At 46.4% G+C, this 25,088-nt stretch overlaps 1 long non-coding RNA gene across 1 annotated transcript; it reads left to right on the forward strand.

Annotated features, from left to right (window-relative positions):
- The first annotated feature begins 1,174 nt into the window (after window positions 1-1,174).
- LOC136790600 (uncharacterized) lies at window positions 1,175-15,454 on the forward strand. Its single transcript, XR_010830880.1, has 3 exons — window positions 1,175-1,329; window positions 12,524-12,753; window positions 14,560-15,454. It is a non-coding gene; the product is annotated as an uncharacterized lncRNA (long non-coding RNA).
- Window positions 15,455-25,088: the final 9,634 nt, after the last annotated feature.

Raw genomic sequence — 25,088 nt, forward strand, 5'->3', positions numbered from 1 at the left:
CTTGTGCTGCAATCTTACAAATGCATTGCTTCAAAATTAATCCAGAAAATAAATGCCTTTTACAGAATAAAAATTGTAGAGAGAGAATATCCCAGCAATTTGTGAAACCTTAGTAAACAGCAGTAGCTACTTGAGTTTAATTTACTGTAATCTATTTCAATCTTACTCAAATTACATAAATTTAAAGAAAAACTGTATTTGAACATCACCAGTATGTGCTGAAGCTTGGCCTTTTCAGACTTGTGACTTGCAAATTCACAATTTTTTGAACGTGTTTATATAACAATAATAAAAAATTAAAGTTAAAAGAACTAGCTGACACTTACCTGAGCTATCAAAACACTTCTTTTGTAAGTCTGTCACAAAGTTTTGCTTGAAAGGCAAAACAGAACCATGGATTGTAAAGTGCTGAAGAGAGAATACAGAGGCATAAAATGACAAAGGGTCAGTGTAAAGATGCTCTTATCCCATTTATAGTTGATGACAGTGATTACACTTGTCTAGGGAAACAATAGGGGCTTAGCAGCTAGACTGTGGGATTCATATTATTTTTTTCTTTTTAGTAGAAAACGAGAAAAATCGAGTTTCTTCATGGGGATGTGAGCAATTGGCTGAATGTGTAACATTTGTGTGGACAAATTCAATGAAATATGTTACAGTCTTTAAGAGTGCGGGCAGATAAAGTATTTCTTTTTACTCTTGGTTGTGATACAGATAACAAAAGGGCTTTTGTTAGCAGAGCAGTGGAAATCACACGTGCTGTAGTTTCCAGCTTTAATCTGGAAAACGATTATTAGATTATTTTTTTTCCAAAATTAGATGTATCCATTTCAATAATATTGATAAACAGGTTTTCGTGGACAAACAAAGGATCCATAGAAGTCACATCAACAGTTGCAGTCCTGGTGATGCATCATCTGAAAAATAGGTTTGAGAAGAAACTTTTTTTAACATCCTGATCACCCCCCCCACACACACATCTACCTTGTAATTTTGGGACAGGGAGAGGTTTAATTCTGGCTTTCTCGAGCAGCGAGCTTTATCTAGTTGTGGGCGTGAGCCCTTCTCCTTCACTTTATCTTCGGGACTGGCAGGCTGCTCTCTGCCACGTATCACGGAAAGCGAAGGACACGAGGGCTGGATTTCCTACCAGCCCGTGCTGCTGAGTGCCCCCTTGCAGCCCTGCAGAGACGAGGGGCTGGAGCAGGGCAGTGATCCGGGGATAACGCCTCGGTGCTGGTGGAGGCGGCCCGCAGTCTGCTCCTTCCTAGAGGATTACCAGGATCGTCCCTAGGAGAGAGAAACGCTCTCTTAGTCTTCCTTTGTTTAGTATGTGCGCATTTGTTTTTTTCTCCTTTCATGTGCAAACTTGGAGCTATGGGTATGGCAGTCTGCCTCTGGTATTCCTCGTGGTGGCTCTAAAGCAGAGTGCTGATGGGCTGTGAAGGCTGTCTCTGGGGCTCGGAGGGAGGAGGGAATTTCCCCAGGCTACAGAATACGGAGTTATTGCTCCTGCAGGTTACCGGTCCCCCGGGTAATACCCTGTTTTTGGAAAGCACCCTTCTGCTGTGGAAGCGAGCATGAATCTTGCTGGGAGCACCATCTGAGATTTGGGGAGAGCCCGAAAGAACCAGGTCAGATAAGATGAAACCGGGAGTTAGAGGCCAATACTAAGCGTGTAGCAAACTGCTCTGCTCTCTCAATGAGGTCTGATGTACTCGGTGCTGAGACAGGGTTAGCCATGCCCAGAATGCTTCCTGGGCTTCTTTGTTTCCTTGTTTAGATTGAACCTGGGGTGATAGAATCTGTCTGTATTTGGGAGGGATTCAAAGGTAGTAAGAAACATACAGAATTGGAGAAGGAAGAGGTTTAAGAAGCTGCTTGGGGAAGTGACATGGTAACAACTGAAAAAAAAAACCAACAACTCTGAAAGCATTATGGATAATTATGGAATTCAAATTGAAAATGTTCTGTGCATTTTTAATACTTCTACTAGGGGAAGAAATATAGCAGCTTTAATGTTTAATGTGTGCACAGTAATAGAAAGCTGAACTGATCTCCTTCAGCCCATTTGTTCCATCATTGTCCAGAAAGAAATAAATTGAATTCTATTTTAGGCTGTATTTTGGATCTGGATGTGGTGGTGGGAGAGATCAGAAGAATGAAAGCATTGAACATATCTGTCCCTGGACCTGTCCTCATCTGTCCTGTAAAGCACCACGCATGTGTTTGTGTGGGAAAAAAAATGTTGTTTTTGCAGAGTTACATTGTTTAAAGGTAAGGAATGGGGTATTGAGATATGCTTGCAGTGATAAGAAAACTTAGCAGGCGACCTTGTAAAATGCAGACAACCAGACTCCTTAGGAGAATTAGGTGAAAATCACGGTGTTAAGTCAAGTCAGATAAGTGAAGAAACATTCCAGCTCAGATTGTTCCAAGGGGCGCCGTGTTATCACTTGGTCCTTGCATCACACCAAGTGTGAGAAACACTCTGTAGCCAGTAACTTAGGCTCAGGCGAGTATCTCAGTGAAGTAGTAATTTATTCGCGACTGCGATGGCAGGTGTCCCACAAGCAGGAGCGCACCTACTAGTCACACAGTATGGTTTATATACCTTCTTTCTCGACGACCAGGACCCTCCCCTGTTCTCCCATTCACTGGGTAATCCAGGTTCACAACCTATCCAATGCTTCACAGACAATACATGGCCTTCAGTTACCAGCCTGTTAAATTTCAAATTTCTTTTGACTTTTTTACTGTTTGAAGTGGTAATGTTTCTTCACTTATCTGACTTGACTTAACACCGTGATTTTCACCTAATTCTCCTAAGGAGTCTGGTTGTCTGCATTTTACAAGGTCGCCTGCTAAGTTTTCTTATCACTGCAAGCATATCTCAATACCCCATTCCTTACCTTTAAACAATGTAACTCTGCAAAAACAACATTTTTTTTCCCACAATATGAAAGTTGCATGCTCGTATATTGTTTTGTGTATAGTATGTATGTATATATTCTGCACTTACTAATAGTAGATTTGGCTCATGGCATTGAGCATTTTGTCTTGTACTTCCAAACGGTTTGTAGCATTCTCTGGTCCTCCTGCACGTTTCTCTGCTCTGGTTTTACAGCTAAGAAACTTGACTGTGGCTGAAACAGGGCTGTCTGACTGGATTGCTAATGCAAACATTAAATGCAGTGCTCCCAATCCCATTAGCAGCCCCCACAGCACTGCACTTGCAGCTGCCTTTTGCTTTGTGATCTTGGCAATTATTCTTCTCTGTTCCTTACAGCTGGAGCTTCCCTCATCTCTTCCACTGTAGTTTTGTCTTTTGACCTCCTGCAGCTTCGCATGTGGAAAAATTTGCCTTGTTTAATCTGGTTCTGCAAGCTACTCCAGGTGCTGGCAGATGATCTGTTATTGACCTATGTTGCCTATCTAGAGAAAGGCAACTCCAGAAACTTATTTTTCTTCTAACTGAAGTGTCAGATGATGTTTGTAAATGCTTTTCTTACTGGGATAATTTTGGGTGGTATTTGTAATGTACTGTACTTGGGGTGCATCCTAACCCAGGTTCTTGGTGCTGTCGCACCCCAGCAGCCCCACATCCACTGCCCGCCTCCAGCTGCCCTGCCTGCCTGCAGCCTGCTATGGATGGCCTGTGCCCTCCCTGCCTGTGGGGCACCCCTCTGCCCCCCTCAGAGCGGTGGCTCTGTGTCCCCAGGAATTGGTGCCTGCTGCCCCCAGTGCTGCGTGGGGCTGTGGGGCTCTGCTCCCCAGAACCCCCCTGTATCTGTGCATAAAACATTTTATTGAGCTAGAAATGAACAAGTTTGCTCAGTGATGTTGGATGACTTGTTTTTCAGTGTTGCTGACCTCTTCAGCAGAGTTTCTAGTTCATACTTGTTGACAAACGTATAGCCTTCAGACTGTAGATGCATATGTTGGATTAGAATTGATGTGACTTTATCCTCAGCAACCTCCTCAGCACGCAGCATCCCTCTCCTGCATAGGAGAGCGTTATATTGTGCAGTTACTGGTTTTTTTTTTTTGTCTTTGAATTACTAGAAGCCTGGATCCCCCAGTAATGGTTGCTTTTAGGACTTCAGTTGCTTTAACGCTTGTGGAACAAATTTAGATTTTCTTGATCTGTGATGCAGGCATTAAAACTAAGACTGGGAGAAGAGCATGCAGAAATACCTGTGGAAGTCTCATCTGAGAGTGCATGGTGATTTGCATGAATACAAGAAACTAGAGAATATTTTAGATAGCTTGTATTATTTTAAAGCATCAGCCTCTGTGTCAGTCTTTCTGGCTAAAGACAGCATTGTCTTGAAGATGAGCAAATCACTATTTTACACATACTTTGCCTTTTCAATTTTTAATCTTTCTTTTCCAGTTATGTAAACAGCACAAGAACAATATTAACCATGTACCACTTGTAAGCTGATCCACTTGCTGCAAGTTATCAGACACAAAAGCGCTTGCAGGGCTGGCTTGTAAATTGGGTTGATTTTTTTTTTTACATCTGTGTTATTTGGAGCTCTTATGTAAACACTTGGAATGCAATTTCTATATATACTGGGCTTGTTATGCAACTGCTCTGTGCAGTGATGCCAAAGGGATTTAATTTGCTTATTGTTGGCTTTTGGAAGAACTGATCAAGCATTCTTTCTGTGGAGAGCATGGAGAATGATTAAGTGAAAAACAATAATAAGAATGACAGAAAACAAGGACAACTACAAGTTTAAAAAGAAAAACAAAGTTCCCAATTTACAAAACTACTTATGCTGGCTTTTACTGAATGCAGGATTCCTGCTTTAGTACAAGTTGACTACATTTGTTCTTTATGGAAATTTCATTTTCATTGAATGGTTCAATATACATCTGTTTCACAACCCATGCTGAATACATTCTTTATGTATTATTGATGAAACATGATTATTTATAGCAGATGTTTAGCAGGATGGCAATGGTAAGCATTGCTGGAGATGTGTTCTATTTGATTTCTGTGCTGGCGCGTTCCGAGACGATGATCAGAGCATTCCGAGAGCAGTTGTATGAATATGCTGGAATTGTCCCAGTGATGGATACATGGCAGCATCTCTGGGTGCTCTCTGCAGGAGCAGCCCTCACTACGAGGCATGGAGCTAGCAGCTTCTTCCCCTCAAAACACCTTGGAAATCAGTTAGCTCATATAAAAATTGATTTTTTTGGTGGATTGAACTTGAATTATTTTTTTTCAGTTAATATATTATGTGCTAATAACCTCACTGAAGAAAAATTGAGGTTGCAAAGTCAAATGCTCTGCTCTGGCCATTAAAGATGCTATACTGAAGTTTACCCAAATGGGCTTTTCTGTGCATGGCCTTGTTGAGACAGTTATAACACAAGCAAAATCCAGTTCTGGTCCCACACAGGCTCCTCCAGTGCCAGGCAGTGTGCTTGCTGCTTGGTTTCTGGAGCCACTTTAACTGTGCACAACTCCTGTGCTGCAAACTGAGCCAAGGGCAGCCCTGCAAGCGCCGTCCACCCTGTCCAGAGGAGCTGGATTAGAAGCAACCCCACAGCTTAATTTGGAGTGACCTGGTAATGCTGAGTCCCTATGTTACACAGGGCTCACCTGCAGCTGGGGACTCTTAGCTCACTGTGTGCAGAGGAGGAGCTGGAGGTTGCACACCTGGGCTGGAAATAGCGGGGACGTCAAACCAACACAGAAACAAAAAGCCCACTGGTGAATTTCTTCTATGTTAATATTTCCCCCAGAAATATTTCTTGAAATAACATTTTTTTTTCCCCCTTTGGAAACAGAAGGAGTTCAGTGATGTGCAGAAGCAAGTCTGGAAAGTTCCAGATAAAAGATGGGTTGTCACACTGTGGGAATAAAAATGTTTTTGCAGAGTTACGTTGTTTAGAGGGAAGGAATGTGGTATTGAGATATGCTTGCAGTGATAAGAAAGCTTAACAGACAACCTTGTAAAATGCAGACAGCCGGACTCCTTAGAGCAATTAGGTGAAAATCACGGTGTTAAGTCAGATAAGTGAAGAAACGTTACCACTTCAAACAGTAAAAAAAGTCAAAAGAAATTTGAAATTTAACAGGCTGGCAACTGAAGGCCATGTATTGTTTGTGAAGCATTGGATAGGTTGTGAACCTGGAATACCCACTCAGTGGGGAAACAGGGGGGAGGGTCCCGGTCGTCGAGAAAGAAGGTATATAAACCATACTGTGTGACTAGTAGGTGCGCTCCTGCTTGTGGGACACCTGCCATCGCAGTCGCGAATAAATTACTACTTCACTGAGATCCTCGCCTGAGCCTAAGTTATTGGCTACGGAGTGTTTCTCACAGAATTAAGAGTAGCTAATGCTGCTGGGTGTAATGGGAAGTGTTGGGTGATTTTATTGAAATGTCTTTGCTTTTCAGATGGATTACACCACTTAGGGAGACCGTACTATCTCTTCTTGTTTGCATATCTATGGGTTGCTTTCTGCCCTATTAATAGCAATCAGCAGAGCTGTCAGAAGTTGGTGTTTAAAATTCATGGTCCATAAAGCCTTTTATTCCAGCAAACTGCTGGTAGTGACCCTCCGTTCTGCACAGGGAGGGAAGTGTGTGTTTGCCATGGAAAATGCTTGGGATGAGTGAAAATTTACTTTAGGGAACAAGGTCTTTGTTCTCACCGTCTTGTTTTCACATCTCTTTGCAGGAAAAAACTTGCTTCTCCCATAAACACTATGAAATTTCCTTGCATTTATAACTCATTGTGGATTTTCTTGATGACAATCTTTGATGTACTAGTAAAGCACATGCATTTCTCATCCTGCTTTCTGTGATGAACACATTTCTAAGTGAATATCATTTTGTCTCAGCTTGTTGAAGTGGTACTTCTCTATTGTTAAGATGTTTCATTTTCCATTTAAAAGCTACTGCTGCAGAAGGGCATTTGGGCATTTCAGAAGCATTTCAAGAGTTGCATTTGGAAAGGGCTGGCACCTCCTATTGCCATCCACGTGAAATGGAAGATGACCCATTAAGATGTTGGGTTCCACTCCCTTCCCTCTGGTGCTCCAGTCCTGCGTGTAAAACAACCTGTTCCCATTACAGCAGCGGTTACCTCTTTGGGTTGGAAGCAAAGGCACTTCCAGTCTGCTAAAGTGACCTCTGCTGCAGCTGTCCTGGCAAATGAGGTAGCAACAGCTGGGGTGGGCTTGGTGCTTGCCAGCCCTGTTTTGACAGGACAGAACTTTTCCCTGATGTTCTGCTGTATTTTTAATCCTGAATTTTTCATGACTTCAAAACTTGGCGAGTGAAGCAGTCACAGCTGGTTTGTACAGAAAGCCTTAATCTTGTTTGATTTAAGTGGTAAAGATGCTGTTTTTGTGAGACCTAACCAGGCTTTTTGTGGTGGAAAATAAATTTTCACTGGAGGAACTTGTGGCCTTTCTTCCTTGACAATGTAAAAGCAGAGCTCAATGCAGTATTCAGAGTACCACAGCGAAATGGTGCTGAGGAGCAATCCCACTCCTGTGCAGCCAGGTGTGGGCTTTGGCATTCAAGTTCTGCTGTGCCTTGCAGGGGTGACTGCTTTGTCCCCCAGGGAGCCAGGGGTGGATCTGTTGTGCAGGACCAGGTGGCCAAGGGGTGATTTGGATCTGGCTGGGCAGCATCCATGCTGCTCGAGCCTTTTCCCCTTTCTCTTCCCTGCTCACTCTCCCGCAGTGAGGGTGTTAGTGTTGGGGAGAATCGAATGGATGTTTTATTAATGTCTCTTAGGTGATGGGTCATACAGTATAATTAAGCATTGCCGAATGTACTTACATTATCAATTAATTTATGTATACTGGGAAGTTTAGGGAGTATATTATCAAATAATCTATGTATACTGGGAAACTTAGGGAGTATACTGAACAGTCAAATGAATCTTTGAAGGGGAACCCTGGGAGGGAACAGATACAACCTGACCTTGGATAAGGGCCTGGAAGTGCTGAAATGAGTTGAAGCAGAACCAAGGAGTGGAGGGAGCATGCGTCGAGTGAGAAAGGTGAAAAGTTTAGCAGAGAGGAAGACTCCTTACTTCATCTGGACGACCACCTGGACAACCACCAGAGAGCACCACGCATGTGCAAATGGGAGGAGAGCTAATTAGAATGGAATGCGAGGCTGATGTTGCAACTTGTAATGAATATGTATGCCTTATGTAATGTTAAATGTATAAATAATGGCTGGAAAGTAACGGGACTTGAAGCCAGATTTGGGCACCTGCCCCGGCTTCCAGCGCTGAATAAAGCACCTTCATATAATCACTTGGTGGTTATGTGGTTGCTACGCTAACAAGGGCTGGTGTCCCATTTTACAATGTGCCCAGAAGCTGCTATCCTGAGGTCCTGCCTGGTGCTTTGTGTGCTGGCTGAGGGCCTCATGGTCTAGCCAGGGGCCAGACCGTGCTACGTGAATACCCGTAGCTTCATCCGTGTGGCTTCTGGAACTGGAAGTCTAGTGTGTTTTCTGCTTAGTCCTCCCTGAATCAGAGTAATGCATACTAAGTGGATTTTATAAATGAACGTGGCTAGTTTTGTATGTTTTTTTCCAAAAAAGCGGTTGGAGTTGAAGGTTAAACTGCAGTGAAGTTCTTGCCTTTCTTTCTCTCTGAAAGGATCGTAGGAAGGAAAAGCTGCATTGCTCATCTTCTGAAAGTTGTTTGCATACTTAGTTTGTGACTTTGGTTAGTATCTTGTAAGAGCAACAGAACTGAAAGCAAAGACTCCTTGGTATTAATCATGAAGCTTATCTGACAGCTGTTTTATCTCTGTGCAGCTTTGCATCGTTGTTGAGAATAATACTGTAATACCACATCATCCAATTATACGTTTTTCCTTTTTCATTAGGAATGTGCCTTATCTAAATGCCGTCGTATAAAGCTGGGTTGGTGGTTTTTTGTTTTCTGTTTTTAGTTTATAAATATGCAGAAAGAAGCTGGCTTATGTTGTTTTGCACAGTGTTGCTGGAGTCCCAAATAGAATCTTGGGTGTTTAAGTTGCCATGGGCTGTGGACAGGAAATAGATTTGGTTATTTGTTTCTTCTCATAGCTGATTTGAATGTAGAAAATTGAATTCTATCTAAAGGCCTCTGTTTTTTCTGACTAAAACTGTTTAACTTCATTACTAATACAATATTCTGTAGTTGAATGAGAAATAGTTACTTTTTTAACGTTTAAATTAAATAAATTAAATAAACCGCTGCTTTATTTCTGTATTTTTGTTCTATTTCAATAATAGGTGAATAAATAGGTGTATTAACTTCACTTTTCCAGTAAAGTTCTTGTGCACATAAGAAAATTTTGCTCCTTTGTTGGTTTTAGCAAAAATGACATGGGAGCATTATAAGAGAACGCTTAATCCGTCATCTTGTTTTTGTGTGAAACAAGAGCAGTTCTGTACAAAGTCAGGTATGGCTGTTGCGTGTTTATTATCAGGTTCACACTTTAAGCAAACTCAAGTTTTAGTGCGTTCCCGTCCTCCCTGTGGCCAGATGCTGAGTCTCCCCAACACAGGGGCAGTGGCAGCCCTGGCACCATGCATCCGCTCACCTCGGTGTGCCAGCAGCCAGGTGCAGGACACTGCTCCTGCAGCCTTGAGGTCTGCAGATATGAGCACTGGGGCTTGAGGGGATGAGGGTCAGTGCTTGCCTGTCTGCACCTGAAATTATTCCCCTTCTGAGCTTTCAGGCTTGATAGCTAGAGAAGCATAGCAGCGGTAATAACTGTCTTAAAGGTTTGAGGGGTGTTGACTCGTGTGTGATTTTGCCTGCTAGCAGCACTTTGTAGCCCAGCACCTGGGGTGTCTGGTCCCACTGTGTTACGGCCACGAGTGTTTCAGCCCCATGTTGATGCAGCTAGGCTCTGTGTTGCAGCCCAGTCCCATGCTGCATCTCGTGCCACGAAGCAGCATCCCAAGACGCCTGGGAAAAGAGCAGATATCAGCTCCACCGTGCAAAGTGCAGCACCTGTACGAGTGCTGTAGGGGCAGCTGATGCGAACAGCTCACAGCATTTCTACAGCTGAGATGAGTGTGAAACACTGCATAGAAAGCATTCAAGATGTTTAATTGAATCAGAATTGTGTGCCTCTGGTTTTATTCATTTTAATACCGAATCTTAACCAATCTCAACTTTTTTCAGCTTGCATGCAACTCAGTCTTTTGTAAATGAGTACTTTTAAAATATCCTTTCAAATTGCTCGAACAGTTTGAAAGCAAGGAAATTAAAAAATTGAGAACTGTAATTCCTACATGGCCTGCATAATACAGATGAGCCTGTATTTCTTGAGTACAAAGAAACGCAAATTCAATCATTTCCCTTACATCAGAACTTTCATTCCTAGACAATAGTATGGGCGCAGGCTGGAGAGTACACGTCTATGCACAAATCCTGATTTATATCAGTATTTTTTAAAAGTTTTAGGTGATTGTACTTGTTCCTTTATTAACCTTACCTTTAATTTACTATAACCTTTATTTAAAAGCAAAACAAACACAAAATTCTGTTCATGATGGGACACTGGCTAACACAGCTTCTCCAGTTAACCTCTTCCCTCCTCAAAGCCACTTGTGCCATTTTTCTTTGGGTTGCATCAGTATTGCCATTGCCAAATGGCCAGTGGAGGGAGGCACATCGATGGCACGCTGTACTACCATTTCATACTGAGCCATTTCCACCTGTATGTTACATATGGACAAATACGAGTTATATTCCACAGAGCAAGTCTCATGCGGTCTGAATACACAACTGGTTTTCAGATTTGGGAAACCCAGGGCCAACTCTGTTAGCTCACAACTTTCTCAAAGAAAAACATGTCGGTTTGCATTATTCCTGCCATATGTTGTAGGCTTTTCTTGGGTGAAAGAGGAGAATGCTGTTTAGAGAGCAGTGAATGTCATGCTATTCACTAATCACATAATTTACAGAAAAGACGAAGTTATGAATTGCAGAGCCTAGAGGTGCACAGGCGAGAAACTGCTTCCTGCATCACTACCACTAGAAAAGGGCCACTGATAGGATACTTGCTGCAGGAAAAGCAAGAGGTACAGATGGCCAAGGGAAATAAGCTTGCATGCAAATAGCTGTTTATAGCTGTGTTGGAGCAGGTTTGGCTGTGTGGCACCCTGGTGTTGGAAGGCTCTTTGTGCTACTGTCTCCTAGGCTGAGAGCTGGTAATCAACATTCATTGTGAATATGCACTGCCTGCTAGTAGGGTTACTTAAATACATGCAAATCTCTGTTTTGAAACCTGAGAGCTGTGCTTTCTGTTCTCTGAAGCACGCAGCTAATGTAATGTGCCTTTTCTTCTCTGAAACTTTTTTGTGCTGTCAAAATCAATGAAATCCCAATTTTGATTTCAGTACCTGTGTGATACTGATGCTATTTACATAAATAAGGTAATGAACACACAGAGACCCTGGGAGTCAATTGCATGGGTTGCATGTGCATGCTGTTGTCCTGTGTGGTTAAATGCCTGCTTCAAGCCTGTGCGACAGCCAGATAAGTGCAGGCTCTGCTGGTGAGAAGCCTGTGTCCAGGGCCTTGTCTCTGCAGCAGCCAAGGGCAGGCATCCCAGGGGGCGTGTGGGGCTGTTCTCTCACTGCGTCAGCTGCTAGCACCCCTAATGCAGCAGCAGCTTGCCTGATTCTGTGGAAATGCCACCTTTTTGGAGATGTATGACATTGGCTGAGACATATCTATGAATAGTGTGCTTTATCTAGGCAGAGCTGTGGCAGAAGCGGTTGAGAAATTCAGTAGATCATGGAAACTGGCAGAACTGACAAACTCCATGAACAAAGTGTCTGGAGTCACTTAAGCTATTGATCTGCAGTGTCCCCAGTGTTAGCTGCAGCCTGCCCCTCTGAAAAATGGGGGGGGAGAGGCAAAAGTGGAAGCTGTGCTGCTCGGCTTGCCCTCTGCAGCATGGAAAGCTCTGCGCAGACAGGTGGCCAGGCAGCGCTTGCAGGTAGCTCTTTCCAATCTGATTTGACATGGATCTTCTGTATCCTACATGATGCTGTGGAACATATATCTGTGTAGGAATAAATTTATTCTTGTTGGAGGTCTTGCGTGCTGCATTGCTCTTGGGAACTTGGAAGTGACAAAGGTGCCTCTTAAAAAACAAAACAGGAGAGTTTGGCAGAATTCAACTCCCCAGTTTTGGCTCTTGTTTTTGTACTTTGTCATACCAATGGATTGTGTTGGGCAGAAAAGGAACTCTGAGAAGCAGAGGGTCATCCTCCAAATACGTGTGCTTATCAGGCTCTGGAGATAATGGTGTTTAAGATAATTCAGTTTTCTCCATATAAATGAAAACTTCAGCTTTGGCACTTTTTTTTTTCTATTTTATTGATTTATGTATTGTCAGAGCTGCCTTTTTTTTTTTTTTTTTTGCAAATGCATGATGTATGATTATTTTTTTTCCAAGTATCTTCTGCAAGGATATCATCCCATTAAATATTTCTCCCTGTCTTTGTTTTGTGAATAGCTGAAGAAACGTGAAACAGCAGCAAAGAAGAGAAGACCAGAAGCAAGGTGCCATCTGAATGCAGTGAAGGTGACTGCAGCAGACATGTCTCTGGACAGACAGATGCAGAGCAATCCTGGGGGCTCTCCTCCTCCCTGGGCTGTCCCCTCCTGCTTGTTGATCCCTAACCTGGGCACTTTGTCGAAGCAGAACCTGGGGGCTGTGGAGAGTTGCCCTGGAGACGCTGGAAGGTGAGATCCTGATAGCCCTGTTGGCACTGCAGGGCTGTTGTCAGGCCACCTTGGCAGTCGGCAGCTTGCTCGGAAGCAACCTGCTGCAGATTACAGCTTTTGATTTCAGAGTTTCAAGCAGTACCCAGTGTTTCTTTAAGTGGCTTAGCGGGATGTATATTTTCTTTCCTTTCTGTATTTGCAACCAGCAGGACGCTTTGAAGAACGTGATGGGGAGACACAGACTTCAGACTTGGCTTTTGGGGTCCTGGGATGGAGCTCATCGCTGCTTGGCCCAGGGGAAGGAGCAGAGGGCCTGCTGGCAAAGAGCTGCTGCTGGGCATATACCCTAGGTGCAGTGCGAGCTGCCGAGTGCCATCCAGAGGCACTCTTCTCCCTCTGGGTACCCTGTGTCCGTGGTCTCGGTGCCTCCAGGAGTTGTCCCGTGTTTCTGGAGACCTGAGGGGAGATGTCCCCTGGTCTCTGCTCCCAGTGCCCTGCTCTGCAGCGGCATCTGGCTGCAGGGTGGGGAAACAACCCTGCAAACCATGCAGCGCCCCTCGTCGCAGATGGCAGCTGCTGAGTGTTGCATGCCAGTGAGATGGCTGGAGAACACACGGCAGTGTGTAAATGGTGCTGCCTGTGATACACTAGGCAGTGTCTATGTATAAGCACAGGAGTCTTTTCAGTCTTATATGTAATGAATTGTACAGCTCTGAGCATTTCTCTTGGAACAGAATGTCTAAATCCAGGCACTCAAAATGTAATTCAAACTTGAAATTCGAAGAGCATCAATAATCCTACCTCATTTTAGATATAAAACTTGCTCCCACTTGCTTTTCATCATCAGTGGAGAATAAATTCCCCATGGGTGTGCTCACCTCTCTTTTGATCACAGCCTCAGGTGAGTCTGTTCCTAATGCACTTCCAAGAGCAGGTGGTATGAATCCAGGCAGAAAAGGAGATACATACGTAGTTCAAGCTTCTGAAAATTGCCCAATCCCTAAAGCTGGTGAAATTAGACTAATTTCTTTTTTCTTTAATTTTTGTAACAATGGCTGTGCATTTTTGCTCACTGGTTCCCTTACTTTTCTTCCATACTGCCAGATGATTCATGTCAAACTCACAAAAACTGACAGTCAACAACCTACTGCTCATCAGAGTCAGCAGCATCTGCTTTTGGGGATAAATTTCAGATTGTTTGTTTTCCAGCCCTAGGGATGTTCCAGTGCTTTAGCTTTCATAAGCACTGGAAATCCAATGTTTGGGTCTTCTGACGCAGCAGTGGCTGAGGCTGGTGTCCGACTCCATCCTCCCAAGCAGGATGTTCCTCTTCCTGGCGCTCCCAAACACACAGGTCACTCTGAACAGCCCAGATACTTGCAATACCAAATAACACTTAATCCCCAGGATCTGAAGTGGAAAACATTGTGAAAGCTGGAGACAGACCAGAACCACAGCTTCCAACTGCGGTCCCAGCCAGAGCTGTGTGGTGCGGCCCAGGACAGCACAGCAAAATGCGCTGCCAGCACCTGCGGGGCTCGCTGCGGAAGTGCCACTTGTGGGTCTTACCCCCGCTGTCTCCAGGGGGCATGCTGAAAACCAAGTCTTAGGGAGCAGTCATTCCCATGCTGTCCAGAGTGCTTTGGACAGCCCATTACTTTTAACAGTGTTAAAAGGTATGGGGAGCTGTGCATTTGAGGACTGTCAAATAATTCACTACTGACTTGCATGTCGTGGCAATTGGGTACTTTTCCTTCTGTGAGGTGAAAGAATCCTGACTTTCTCCACCTGCCGTAACATATGTTCCTGTTCCATTGCTTTTAGCAGTTTCCCATGTGAGAGCAATGCTGGACCCTGGAGGGGCTTGCTGGAGATCTGGGGGCTACTCACCACGGCACCGCTTTCCTGGAACTTCAGAAGACAGGAAAATGGGGAAAGTGGAACTATGACGTTGGAGACCTGTGCTGTTGAATGCTGAAACAACCCAACCAAAGCCATTGGATGCAGATGTTTGCATGTGGCATCAGCAGAAAGAGGGCTAGTGGGGTTTCTGTGCATCTCACACCGTAACCCTGGCTGAGCGAGGGACTCCTGTGGGCAGACAGCAGCAGGATGTTCACTGCCAGTGTGTGTGCTCCTTGCCAGAAGTAAGTCGAGATGCTTCCTTGAACTTGCACTTCAGTTCTAGACATTGCCCAGCAAGCTCGTGATGAGGATGTTTCCCATGGGCCATGCCCCACCTGTCTTTGTGGCAGTGTCTGCGTCTGTTTTGGTGCTTGGCCTCTGCTTTGCTGGGCAGCCCCATCTCTCCACATAGGTCAAGTTAAGGCAAAGGTCAGCTACCAGTCACTTTTCAAGTGGAACACATCCCTCTAGTAAACTTTTTAAAGCACGGAGGATCTCAAGAAAACAAGCAATGCTAGCCCATTGCCTGTTTGCTCATCTTCCCCTGAGGTACTACAAGACAGCTGACAGAGCAGAACTAAGAGGCCTGAACTGAAACACCTGCCCGTGCAGCTCACCCACCTCTCCTTTGGAAGCTCATGCTAGGCTGCTCTCCTGATGTTTTTGTTCTCAGGGGTTCCATGAGTCACCCACTCTGTGTGCTGGCTACCAATGCGCAGCAGCTGCTCTGCGTCCTGCAGCTGGTGACGTTTGGACTCATCAGAGGCAGGGCAGCCTCAGGGAACCGCAGCTGGGCAGCTGGAGCTGGGAAGCAGCAGTCTGCAGATCCACTCTCCTGTGAGCGTGAGAGATGAGGAAGTTTGGGCAAGCTGAGGAAGGGGACATGGGAGCTGCCAGCTGTGTCTCTGCCTTGCCTCAGAGGTGGGGGTACCTCTGACAAAGTGAGCTCACCCAGGGATGTGGTGCCTCCTACAATGAGAAAAAACACTGTAAAATACCTCCGAGTGCCTGGGTTTGGTTTGGGGTCACTCGAGCAGCTTTGTGATGAACTGGCTCCCAAGGTCTAGCTGCAGGAGTGTCCATTTTAAAATATGTGGTGCACCTGGATGGAGCGTGTGGTCCTATGTGTGTCCTTCACTGCCCGGAGCCTGGAGTTGCTCACACCTGTCTCCGTCCCCCTGACATGCAAGGGGAGAGTTTAGCCCATGTTTGGATAAGTGATAAATTCTGATTTTTGACATTTTAGGGAAGACAAAACTAGAAACGCTTAAAAACAATTAAATCCTTGGCCTAAACCCACCAGTGGCTGCTTTGCTGAGGGGTTCAGAGGCAGCTTCCAGCTCTGGCAATCTCCAAGTGCTGGCTGCTGGGAAAGGCTGCGCTGGGTCCATATATCTGCTGGTTGTGCCCTAGGCCTGCACCATTCCCTTGCTCTCTGTTGTTCGCCACTGTCTGAGAGAGGATGCTTGTGCCACAGCTGTCCTTACCGTGATGGTGATTGTTGTTCTCAATCCAAATGCTTGCTATGCTTGCATTACTCCAGAATATGAGACTGCTGCAGACAGCGTGGGTCTTTTGAAGCCTTCCCCTTCTAGCTTTTTGCTTATAACTGCTCATTTAGAAAAACAGCATTGATACCAAGCAGGTGGTGTTCACGGTGGCAACAACTTGACTTTTTAAAAAGCTGAAATGCTAGCTGTGGTCTGCCCAATCCAATCTTTACTTGTATTTAAAAGAGCTGTCAACACCCAGTGTAGAGTGAAGGGCTTCATGTAATCTTGTGGAGTTTACATCATTTTAAACATGGCCAGGATGCACAGGTTGCTGTGCATGAAGTTGTACCTTTGTTGCTGCAGCTGGACTCGCATCCCCAGACACGCATGGCCCTTTGGAGAGATGGGACCAGGGGCTGCCCTGTGCCTGGTCCTGCTGGTGTGGTCCTGTGGGACATCACACATTTGTGTTCCCACCACTGGGCACTGGGGACCTGCAGGAGATGAGTCAGTCCCACTTCAGCCCTGCGTGGACTGCAGCCCTTTGGAACCTCTCTGCCTGCTCCACAGCTTCTTCCTGAAACCAGCATGGCCACAAGAAATTCCACCAGCCTCTGAATCCCGAAAGGTAGGCTAGCAAATGCCAGATGAAAACAGAACAGTCACTTCAGAAGTCAAAAAGTAAATGTGTGCGCTTCTCAGGGAGAGGCAGGAGGCGGTAGAGCAGCTTTATTCACCCCAAGAGAAAGGCGTGCTTATTCCCTGCCTGACCGTGACTACTGGGTGCCCAGACCTGCAGTGCAGCTGGTGCAGGGCTGAACACTGAGAGCATCCCTGGTACCCTGCAGAGCTGTGCTGGCTGCAAACCTTGCACTGTGCCTGGCTCCTCTCTGCCCTGTGCTCTGGTGACGTCTGATGCGCCACTCGTGGGGGCTCCGCCTGTAGCAGGCTGTGAGCATGGGGTTGCCTCTGGACTGCTCTACCCAACCAGTCTTGTTCTTGTGCTCTTCTTTGCTCCACGTGGCAAGGCAAATCTGAAGTCAGATGGAATGATTTTTTTTCCCTAAATGCTGCAAATGGCCTTATTTAGCAAAAAGACACGGTGGTTGGGTTGGTTTTGTCTTCTTGGGTTTTGCTTGTTTTTTTCCCAATGTATTTATAAACGTAGAGGGATGAAATTCAGGAATGATGAGCAAGTGGCTGCTTGCCTAGCCCCTTTCTACAAGCTCAGGCTTTCTCACCCTTTCATCCCTGTTCCCTGCCCTGACCCATGGGAGGCAGCTTTGCCAGTGCCCACCTGGTCACCATCCATCAGCTGCAGCCCGAGAGTGGCTCTCCGAGGGCCCAGGGGTAAAAAGCCTGTGAGTCCTTGGGGCGAGATGGCGATGTTAAGCATGGCACAGAGGGACTGGTGGTACAGCCCTGCAGCAAAGTGAGCTCATTAGTCTGCGGTTTTAGTTATGGCTTTGGTTATTTACAGTTCAATATACATTTTTGGCAGCCTCCACGCACCCACAGTGTAGCTGTGTGCTAACAAGAAGTTGCGCATTTACAACCAATGCGCTTGTAAAATTACAGTAAATGCCTCTTGGTGGGATTTCTGTGAGCATCCTGTGGTGCTCACGCATAGCAGGCAGCCTGCGAGAGGTGCCCAGCAGGTATCAGGATGACGTGCTGCATCTGAATGCAGATATTTCCCATAACTCTTGTTTAAAGTACCAGCTGACAATGGAGTGGCTGCAAATCATTATGTATTGTAATTTTCACTTGTACTCTGGCAATTTACTGCAGGTCTTATTTTTCTTCAGAAGTGATTTTTATTTTCTCAATAGAAAATTTCCCAAGGAAATCTCCTTGGCAACCAGAAATTATGTTAGGAGTCCTGCAAAAATGTACTGCTGGTTTTCATTGACTACTGTACCCAAAAGAGGCAATAATTAAAAAGGTAAAAAACCTAAATCAGTAGGTATCTTACCAGCATCTCTGTTCAGATACTGAAGCCAAGGGCTCGACTGCTCTGAAAAAAGTAGGATTTTACAGGTGGAATAACATGGAGAAGTCATGCTACTAGAACAGGCCACTTGGAGAGCGAGGGGATTATTTTAATCTGATAGGGTAAATACTAATGAATTCAAGGACAAATAATATATGACTATTGATTTAAGTGCTCAAAGAATCTCTGTCAAAATTATGGCTGAATAGATGACCTCCCAGTTTCTTCCAACTTTGGAGCCGGTGTGATGAGTTCTGAATTAAAAATGCTCTGATTTAGACAGAGCTGTTCTCAGCAAATCTTGTTTGAGATGCTGGCTGCAGCTCCTTCTGTGCCATGTTGGTGGCTGCATGGTGGCAGGTTTTGGACTCAATAACTTGCAGCACTTCACTGACCTGCTCCCTTATTTCCTAGGCACAGCTGTGCTCGGTTCAGCAAGCCCTCTTCTTGTTGACCATCCCTCTGCAGTAGGTCTCTGCTCCGGTACCCGTGGAGGCTGGGGTCTCACCCATGCCCAGCTCTTGCTCTGAACTAGTGAAACAAGTTTTATCAATGCTGCCTTGTGTAGGTTGGTCTTTTTTGTGTGTATTTTAAGTGGAAAACTTCTTTGCTAAAGATGAGCACACCCCTACCTGCCGATGAACTGCTGCCATTCTGGGTGAAAGGAAGTCACATCCAAGCTGTGGTACTACTCTTTGGCAGCTGCTGGTGGCCCAGCTCACCCTCAGGTCCCTCTGGAAGCCTGTATGGCTACAGGCATTGCAGTGTCCTGTGGCAGAGAGCACTGCTGCCTCTGTGCTCTGCTGGGTCTTCTTCCATTGTGCCACCCTTTGGCTCTTGACACCAGCAGCTCTGCTTTCACCCACAGAAAAAGTCCATTGTACTATTACTGTGCACCACCAAGAGAGCAGCAGTCCCTGAAAATGAGAAGAAAACACCTTTTTTGTCCCACGAGCCTCAGAGTGGTGTCGAGCAATGCCTCCTATGGGAGCCAACCTCCGCATCGATCCCCTCGCCCATCCCACACTGCTGCTGCTGTCGGTCTCCACAAGAACACAGTCCCTTATATCCAGGGCTGTTTTCTCCACTGAGTTAGCCAAATTCCATGTTCAGGACAGTGTGGAGCAGCACTTACAGCCCTCCCTGATGGATGTACCTCCTGCCCCACTGGTGGGATGGGGAGCTCTTTGCTTTTGAAGTCACACGTGGGGATTGGTGGGGTTTGTTTTGCATTTTGGCTTTTGTTTTGCTGTTTCAGTTTTCATTTGTGAGTGTTTAGTGTTGTTTTTTGTTTTTCTGAAACACTTTAGCTTTGAAACAAACACAAGAAGCTGAGGATGCCAACCTCTGGCTTGGAAAATCCAGCAGAGGAAGGAACTAGAGCAGAACTTTTCAAAGCTCTGGACTTAGTGTCTGCACAGACCTAAATGTTGCCTTTCAAAGAGTCTTGCTGTTTATTTGTAGAAACATATTTTTGAATGATTACCATTTTACTAAGCAATTTTTCTAAGGTAAATTTTAGCAGATGTGGCTATGCATCCTGCCATGATCTTTCTTCAAATCGTCTTCTTTGTTTCCTCATCTCTTAAAAGTTGCTTGCACACTGGCTTTTTTTAATCATTAGTGTTGAAAAATGAGCAAAGGTCTGCCCACAGATGGTGCTTTTTAGCTGTGCTCTTGCCAAGTGCTGATCCAAGCTTGAGCACTTGTGACCATGTGGAGTTGGGGGATGCAATGGGGGGGATGCGATGCTTACTGCGATGGGGGTGTGATGCAGGGGGGTTCTTTGCAGTGCACGGCAGGGCTCGGCCAGGAGGGTAAGGACCCCAGGCTGGTTCATGGGGCAAACGCCACAAATGAACAGTGCCGTCTGCCACAGAGCTGAGCGTCCTGAGCCACTGCGTGTTAAAAGCTGTATGAAAAGGAAAATACCTAGCTCATGGGTTCTTCTTAGTAAAACCAATGATCGAGTTGTTGAAAGATGTTGTCAATGGTATGAAACAAAATGTGTCATTGAAAATTTTTGGTTGGTTGCATCAGATTTAAATGAAACTTTGGCTAAGAGCATCTTTCTATGCACTCTTGCAGGGAAATGACTGCAAAGCAGGAGATTTCTCTCCTACAGTGGTGAATGTCTTTTGTGTTCAAATAAGAGCTGCTAGGTGGTGATTTACTGGGAAATAAGGTGATTCATGCTTTTATCCCTCCTTTCTCTGCCTCTTGCTGGTCCGGTGAAGGCCTCTTGAAGCATTGCTGTGGGTTTTGGAGGTGGTTTGCACTCACGCTCAGCACAGCAGCGGCCAAGTCACCATGGCTGCTCCCCTGTGGCACTGGGTGGCTGCACCAGCCCCACATGGTGCCCCCCTGGGAGCTTTTTGCAGCCGCTTGTCACACACTTTTTTTTGGCAGGTCCCATATCCAAAACTGTCTTGTTGCTACGATCTGGGGAGGTTTCGTGTGACTCACATGTAGCTCTAGACTGTCTGCTTATAGAGGAATTAATGTCAGAAGATGTCTTTTTTTTTTTTCTCCTGTCCCTAACCCTTTGTAGACCTATCGGGATGCTCCCATCACGAGATGTGTCAAATTGAGCAGCAAAGGTGCCTGCCCATTACGCTGCCAGGAAAATCTTGCCTTCTGTACTAGTTTTAATTGTGTTGCCTTCTCAGAGTGAGTAAAACCTGGCGGCAGGCGCTGCAAAAGAGCAGACGCCTCTCACAAGCTGAACAGAACCAGGATTTTCCCTTACTGCACAAACCTTGCTCATTTTTACGATGCTGTAGCAGTACTAAATGTGCACAGTGCTCTTCTCACAACAAGAGTGAGTGTGAAATGGTGCAATGCACTGAGCCCAGCCTTGGAGCATGCCTCAGCGGTGCTGCTGTGCCTGGCCGTGCTCGAAACAGACGCTGCTGTGCACTGTCGGATCAAGTACGGGGTGCAGTAATGCTGAGGTGAAAGGCTTTTGGATGGATGCATTGGTTCTTTTGTATGCAAGGAGGGAGCAAAACACGTCACTGAGACATGCAGCGACAGAAATAAGCGCAGCTATGAGAGCTCGCGATGTCTGGGAGCAGAGCGTCATGGCAATGGCGCTGCGAAGCGATCCGTTAAGCTAGATCCCATTGCTTTGCCTTCCAGCTTAAGGGCAGCACTGGGGCAGTGACTCACTGGACCAGCACCTCTGTTGTCTAAAAATACGTCGAGAAAATATCTCACAATGGAATTCCTGTAAGTCACCCTTCCTAACAAAAGGGCCTACGGAAAACTTACACTGGAGGACGCAGCTCTCATCTCCCCATGCAAAGAAACCACTTAAAACAGAGAGCTCCTTCAGTGCGTGCAGGAGGGACACTTCAGGGAGCGCCAGGCAGGATGTGGCTGTCCCCTCTCAGCCCTTAGTGGGGTCCCCTGCCCGGAGTGCAGCCATGAGCATTGTTAATAAGAGACAGCATGGCACTTGCCTAAGAGAACCTGTTATCCTTGCAGGCTGTGGGTTGGGTGGAAGGGGCAGGCAGGTAGGAGCCTGACTCCATGATGAGTCCTTCACGAGTGTGCTGCATGTCATGAGGAGCTAGGCTCTGCTGGCAGCATCTGTGTCCAGGCTCCAGTGGGCTGGGAGCTCCGTAAGGCAGCAGCCACAGCCTTCCCGTTGCCCCTTAGCTGGAGGGCAGCCGAGAATGCTTACCTAATTCAGGTAACCCCATTTCCTCCCTGTTTTCACCAATTTGTCTCCCATCCAGCAGCCTCTGGCCTGAAAAAGCTGCTGTTTGAAGGTTAATAATAGCTTTCGGAACAGTAATTACTCAGCATCGCTTCCAGCGCCTCACCAGATCTATTTTTGCACTGGTACCTTGACGGCGTGCCCGCACCCTGCCCAGCAGTGGCTGAGAAAGCCCCAGGGTCCTGGGGCACAAGCAGGCAGCAAGAGAAATGTGCTCTGGTGGGTGAGGTATGGAAGGGTGCTGGGCACTGCCGTGCCTGCCCCCAGCCACTGAGCATGGTGCAAGACACCCTTGGCGTCCGGCAGAGCGCAGCCATCGTCCACTCTCACCTCTCTGGCATTTGCTGCACAGGCTGTTCTGGGCTGTGGGCTCCCAGCCAGAGCTGCAGAGCTGGATAGCACACGTAGACAGGGCTGTAACTCTTCAGATTTACGTCCGTGTTCTTTATGTGCCTGTGGTGAGACGCCCTCTCAACTGCCTTGAAATTAAGACTATATTTTTTTGTGCTATTTGGGTCGCTTTCTGACATGCCTTCTGTTCATCAGAGTTTAACAGGGGTTACATTCTTTTTACAAAATGTTTCCAAAATGAAACACTGTTTTTTCTATGAGTTTTTATTGTGGGTGGGAAAAGGATGGAGTGGGTTTGGATCTTGCTTGAGGCAGTTCGTTAGGCACAAGGAAGAGGTTTACAAATGAAAGGGCAGTGAGGTGCTGGAATAAAGTTTCTAGTAGAATTTAAGAGCAAATTAAGTAATTCTTTGCAAACGTTAGGATATGGGTACTTTTGCCTTCAGGCAAGAGGATGGATGTCTCCCATCTCACCCTCTCTTCTCTGATTCAAGCTTGGTATAGAAAATCCCTGTCTGTGTCTGTAAGCATGCTAGCAAGAAGCCATAGCAGAAAACCTTTTAATTTACATGAGGGGTTCTGGAAAATTGTGCATCAACTGCTAAGATGGTTCTGCTGCTTGCTCTGAACACAGGGGAGACGTGGAGGTGAGGAGAGATCCTGGGCTCGTCTCTTGTGTTCACGTGCAAGAACCACCCCAGCATGAGCAGGACTCTGTGTAGGGAGGCAGCCCTGTGCGTGACATGACATCTTTCCTGGGACTGAGCAGTCCCAGGGCTGGAAAACTCAGTTGCAGCCTGCAATTGAAAGCCCCTTTCCAAGCTATGCCTATCTAGGTGAATATGCGTCACATAATTCCTGACTTGCTCTAGGGTGGAAAATATGGAACATTAAAAGTTGTCAAAGGGAGCCGCAGACAGCAAAGCAGATTAGTTGCCTTGGGGGAGCTCTGCTCTCCTCTTTGTTGCTGCTTTGCGGAGAAAGCCGAAAAAGCCCAAAGCTTCAATGAGCAATGGGGTGTGGGTGGCCAGGTCCTCATGGCTGGTGGTGGCAAGGGTGCACATGGGGCATGTGTGCTCGTACAGGTGGGTCATCCGTCCTTCTGTATCTGCCAGGTGCATGAGACCTGCCTCTTTTCAGACTGCAGATATCATGCACCTTTCTTCCCCCACCTGTCCCCCCATCCCGTGACATTGCCTGTGGGTGACATCCTGCGACTTGGTGACTCTGCTGTTGCTGCACTATTTTAATAAATGCACACCACTGCTTTTGATTCTTCCTGCTTGTGCCAGGAGGCAATATGTTTTGGTTCCTGGTATTGAGTTAAGCCATCAGATGTTGAATTGAATACTTGCAATTGGATCCATGCTGCTAACAAGAGTCAGTAAATCCTTCCCTAGTTCATCTGCCAAAAGTGAAGGGAAATGGCAGGCCCCACTTCTGCACGTGGATTTATTCCCAGTGTCACTTATTCCAGACCAAGAGCCAGCATCCACACATGGCTAGTGGGCTTTATGAGTGTCCAGAGAGCAAAACCAAGGGTGGAGACCCTCAAGGTGCAGCAAGCATGCTCCAGGGACTCTTGCGCAGCCAGGTTAAGTGCAAGCAGATGACAGCCCGCCCTGTTTAATCGCCATCTTTCTGTGCGGTCTGTTCCTTCTTCCCAGGCACTTGATTACTCACAGCAGTGAATGAACCCCCCAGAGGCTGGGAGGATTCTTTTGTGCAGCCCATGAAGAGGGAGGGGGCAAGGGCCAGAACCAGCACATGGCAGGGGAGCGAGGGCAGGCACTGCTGGCCCCTTGCAGACATTGCTAACATCCATAGGGTGCCTTCCCTGCGCAGCCTGTCAGATGGTGCTGGATGCTCCCTCCTTTGCCTCTGGTGACTAGCAGCCAGCCATGCGAGCCTGTCCGGGCAGTGGGGCAGGGGCTTCTGAGCATTGCAGGATGGGCAGCAGGGAGGGCTGGGACCTGAACTGCCTGTCTGCAGTCTGGTCACCTCTAGCATCAGTCCCTGAGCTCCTCTCCAGGGTGAAAGGGGACAGATCTTGCAGGGAGGGGTGAAGCAGCTTGCTAGAAGGCAAGGCACTTCTTGTAGAGTGGTGGAAACACTTCCTTGCCTCAGAAGTTGTAAGATGGGTGCCAGGGGCTGAGTGTTTTTCTGGTGGTGTTTTGTCGCAATGGCTCTGGAGGTTGCCTCCCAAGTGTTCCTGTGTGTTTCAGCGTATTTTTTCAGGCCCCATGAGCACTGCAGCTTATGCTGTGTTTTCCCAAGCCCAATGCTGGGGCCTGGAAGCAGTATGACAAGCTGACTTTTCCACTAATCTATTAAACATCTAGAGTACAGGGACTGCTGCGTCCCCAAAATAGTGTAGTGTGGCAGTCCCTCAGTGAGGATGGGGAAGGGGAGGACAGAGAGCAGATGCCTGCAGGGCATGGGCACCTCGGCGCCTGCTCTGTCCTGGTCCCACCTGGGAGTGCAGAGGGAGCAGGGGGAGGAGGAGGCACATGCCTGGGATGTGGAGCAAGGCGCAGCATGAGCAAATGCGGCACCCCTGCAAAACGTGGCGAGAACAGTGTTATGAAGTAGCCTTGCCTTAGAGCAGACAGATCTGCTTGCTTGTTTGGCCTGCTTTGTGTGCTCCTAAGCAGTAGGAATGCAGTTTGTTCTTTTTAGCAGGGTATAAACATTTACTTTCTCCTTTCTGACTCTATCTCTTTGATCTTCTCCATATACTTTTCCAGCACTGCCCACTGGCAATGGAAAAATGCATTAGCCTAAGCTAATTTGTTTTTCCTTTATATGCAAGTGCATTAAGTCTTGGGAAACGGGACAGCAAAGTGAGATTGTGGAGCTACAGGGCAAATTGGTGCATCCACGACAC

The sequence above is a fragment of the Anser cygnoides genome, chromosome 3 (genome assembly GCF_040182565.1).
Source record: "Anser cygnoides isolate HZ-2024a breed goose chromosome 3, Taihu_goose_T2T_genome, whole genome shotgun sequence".
NCBI classification, from domain to species: Eukaryota; Metazoa; Chordata; class Aves; order Anseriformes; family Anatidae; genus Anser; species Anser cygnoides.